The 3,873-nt window shown below is 36.7% G+C and overlaps 1 pseudogene; it reads right to left on the bottom strand.

Moving 5' to 3' along the window:
* Nucleotides 1-2,803: 2,803 nt before the first annotated feature.
* Nucleotides 2,804-3,456, bottom strand: LOC110206746 (PRELI domain-containing protein 1, mitochondrial pseudogene; annotated as a pseudogene).
* Between the last annotated feature and the right edge of the window lie 417 nt (nucleotides 3,457-3,873).

Below are 3,873 nucleotides of genomic sequence, written 5' to 3'. Positions count from 1 at the left end.
TTTCAATGAAGATGGGTGGGGAGGGAGGAAGAGAGAAAATTTGAAACCTAAAGTTTTAAAAACATATGTTTAAAAAAAATATTTTCACATACTACTGGGAAATAAGAAATACAGGAGATGGGGTATAGAAGTCTATCCTGTCCTATAGGAAAATAGAAGGAGAAGGGGATAAGAGAAGGGGGGAGATAGAAGAGAGAACAAACTAGGGGAAAGGATATTCAGAATGCATCCCATCTTGGGGTGGGGGGAGGGGTGATATGGGGTGAAAATTTGGAACTCAAAATCTTGTGGAAGTGAATGTTGAAATAAAAATAAATGTATATTAAAAAATAGAAGAAAATAAAAAATCTAGACACTATTCTAATATTTCAAAATGAATTATTTTTCAAAGCTTGGAAAATGCTCCCTTTGTCTTTGTAATTTTGTTTTTCAACAACAATATGACTTGATACAGAATATTTAGGATTTCTTTTCTCTGATGTCCTCAGTATTCTATTTTCTTCTTTTAATTTAGTATTTTGTTGTTCCCCAATTATATGTAAAAACAATTTTCAACATTTATTTTTAAAATGGAATTCTAAATTCTCTCTCTCCCCACACCTTTCATTGAGAAGGCATGCAATGTGATATAGGTTATACACGTGGAGCCATGCAAAACATTTCCATATTAGTCATGATTTAAAAGAAAACATAGACCAAAAATAAAAAGCCAAGAGGATAAAGTAAAAAAAAAATATGCCTCAAGCTGTATTCAGACTCATTAGTTCTTTTTCTGGGGATAGATGGTAATTTCACTACAAATCCTTCAGAGTCGTCTTGGATCATTGCATTGCTAAAAATAGCTGTCATTCACAGCTGATTATTTTAAAATATTGCTATTACTGTGCATAGTGTTCTCTTGGTTCTTCTCATTTCATTTTGCATTAGTTCATGTAAGTCTTTCTAGGTTTTTTGAGTGCATCCTGTTCATCATTTCTTGTAGCACAGTAGGATTACATCAAAATCATATACCACTAATTGTTTAGCATTCCCAAATTGATGGACATCCCCTCAATTTCCAATCCTTTTCTACCAGAAAATAGCTGCTATAAATATTTTCTACATAGTCTTTTTTTTTCCTTTTTAAAAATCCCTTTCGAATTGCAGATCTAGTAGAGGCATTGCTAATTCAAAGGGTATACATGATTTTATAAGCCTTTGGATATAGTTCCATGTTGCTCTACAAAATGGTTGAATCAGTCCATAACTCACCAATAATACATTAGTGTCTAATTTTTCCCCATTCCCTCCCACATTTGTCAATTTTCTTCTCTATTAGCCAATCTAAGATATCTTTGATTGCTTCATCTGAAAATTGAATCACCATATTTTTGATCAATTATCACTTGGGGAAGGGCTTTTATTTTTTTATAAATTTGACTCACTTCTCTGTATATTTGAGAGATGAAATCTTTATTAGAAAAAAAAACTTGCTTCAAGTTTTTTTATAGTTTTGACTGCTAACTATTTTTCTCCATTCAATTTTCCCCACCCTTGTTTATTTTATTTTGTCTCTCCTTTCAGTAGGTCCCACCTCAAAAATGTTTTGCTTCTGACTGCTGCTACTCCCAATCTGCCCTCTTTCTATGAGCATATCCCTTTCTCTTATTTCTTTGCCCTTCTACTTTTCAAAAGGGTAATATAGATTTCTATACAAAATTGTGTATGTATGTTATTTCCTCTTTGAGCCAGTTCAGATGAGAGCAAGGTTCAAGCATTCCCCAATACCTCCCCCATCTTCCCCTGCATTGTAAAAGCTTTTTCCTACCTCTTCTATGTCAAATAGTATAGCCTATTCCACCTCCCCCTTTCCCTTTCTTCCAGTGCATTCCTCTTTCTTACATCTTATTCTTTTTAGATGTCATCTCATCATATTCAATTCACACTTGCGAACTCTGTCTATACATGCTCCTTGTAACTGACCTAATAATGAGAAAGTTCTTATGAGTTACATGTATCATCTTCCCATGGAGGAATGAAAACAGTTTAACCTTAGGAAGTCCCTTATGATTTTTCTTTCTTGTTTATTTTTTTATGATTCTTTTGAGTCCTGTATTTGAAAATTAAATTTATTTTTCAGTTCTGGTCTTTTCATCAGAAATGCTTGAAAGTCCTCTATTTTATTGAATATAATTTTTCTCTTGTAAGATTATACTCAGTTTTATTAGGTAGGTGATTCTTGATTGCAACTGCTTTGCCTTCTGAAATGTCATATTCAAAGTACTCTGATCCTTTAACATAATAGTTGCTGTATCTTGTATTATTCTGACCGTGTCTCCATGATACTTGTATTGTTTCTTTCTGACTGATGGCAATATTTTCTTCTTGACTTAGGTGCTCTGTCATTTTCCTATAGTATTGCTGGAAATTTTCATTTAAGGATCACTTTCAAGAGGTAATGGGTGGATTCTTTCAATTTCTATTTTATCCTCTGGTTGCAGAATACCAGAGCAGTTTTCCTTAATAATATCTTGAGAGATGATGTCTAGGCTCTTTATTTATCTATATTTTTTTTGTTTATTTTTGTTTTTTGACAGCACTGAAAATTGATTTTTAATGATAAATTACAACTCGGAAACAGGGTGGGTAATGAGACAAGAGCTGGATTGTCTGTGGGCTTGAATTGGTACTGCTGGTCTACTTAGGGGCTGGGACTTGGGGTTCAGTGCTAGGTCTTGCCAAGAGACTTCTTATTCTTGGGGACTGGTGATCTGGGTGAGCAGCAGGGTCTTTGTGTTTCAGGGGAAGCAGCAGGGTGACTCCTTTAAACATAGTATTGCTGTTGTTGCTGCTGCTTCTTGGTGTCTGCCTTGCTGGCCAGGTCCTTGGCCTTCTCAGGAGCTGCCAGAGCAGTTTACTTCATCTTCTCAGTTGCTTCCTTAGCTGTTTCAACAAGTGTCTTAGAAAAAGCTTCACCTTGCAGTTTGGCAAAGATGCACTCAAAGCCTTTGAGGGTCTTGGTCACATTACTTTTGAATGTAGCTAGGCCAACTCCTATGCAGCTCTGGAGATCTCAAATAAGCTGGAAGAGACCCAGGTCTCCAGTTGGATTTCAGTCCAGTCACTATTTTTTGGGTTCACACAGCAAGCACATCTTTCCTTCACCAGTATCAGCTGCTTGGTTGAAGTTCCAGGTGAAAATGGTCGTGATCTAGTTCTGAGGGTCCATAATATAGTCCTCAAGGATGTACGCTGAGTAGGCTACATTAACAGAAAAAAAGTGTGCTGCCCAGTGGCGCATCTTGTTGGTATTTGTTAGAAGCCACCTGGACAGCAGCTTGTAATCAGGAGTAACTTCTTGGTGCACATTGTCTTCTGTCTGCTTGTGCTTGCTGTAGGTGTTTTCTGTCAGAGGGCAGAAAACACTTGTTCTCAGGAGCTACCAGGCATGTTCTGCCCCAGGAAATATTTCACCATCATCAGTCAGGGATCTGTGTCAGGATCTGTGTCAGGTTGGGGAAGAGTCAAGGAGCTCACTGCGTGGTGGGGAGGGGAAGGGAGAGATGGGTCTCCTGGCTCATGCTTTCTGTCACCGTCCCAAAGCCGTCATTGTCACTGCCCCCAGGAGGGGATGTCTGGCCACTCAGCACATCCTGCTGCAGACTGAACTTTTCAAGCCCCCTTGTTTGTTTTCAATTGTGAATTTCAGAATTCATAACAATGTGCAAATTTCTCTCTTGAATCTATTTTCCAGGTCATTTTTTTTCAATGAGATTTCATATTGTCTTCTTCCTTTTTTAAAAAAATTCTTTTGATTTTGTTTTATTCCCTCTTAATGTCTCAGACTTATTAGCTTACACTTGCTTAATTATAATTTTTAAGAAATTATTTTCC

This window comes from Phascolarctos cinereus, unplaced genomic scaffold, assembly GCF_003287225.1.
Source record: "Phascolarctos cinereus isolate Bilbo 61053 unplaced genomic scaffold, phaCin_HiC Scaffold_5;HRSCAF=322, whole genome shotgun sequence".
NCBI classification, from domain to species: domain Eukaryota; kingdom Metazoa; phylum Chordata; class Mammalia; order Diprotodontia; family Phascolarctidae; genus Phascolarctos; species Phascolarctos cinereus.
The sequence above is the reverse complement of the archived record's forward strand: the minus strand, read 5'-3'. Positions and strand labels throughout refer to the sequence as shown.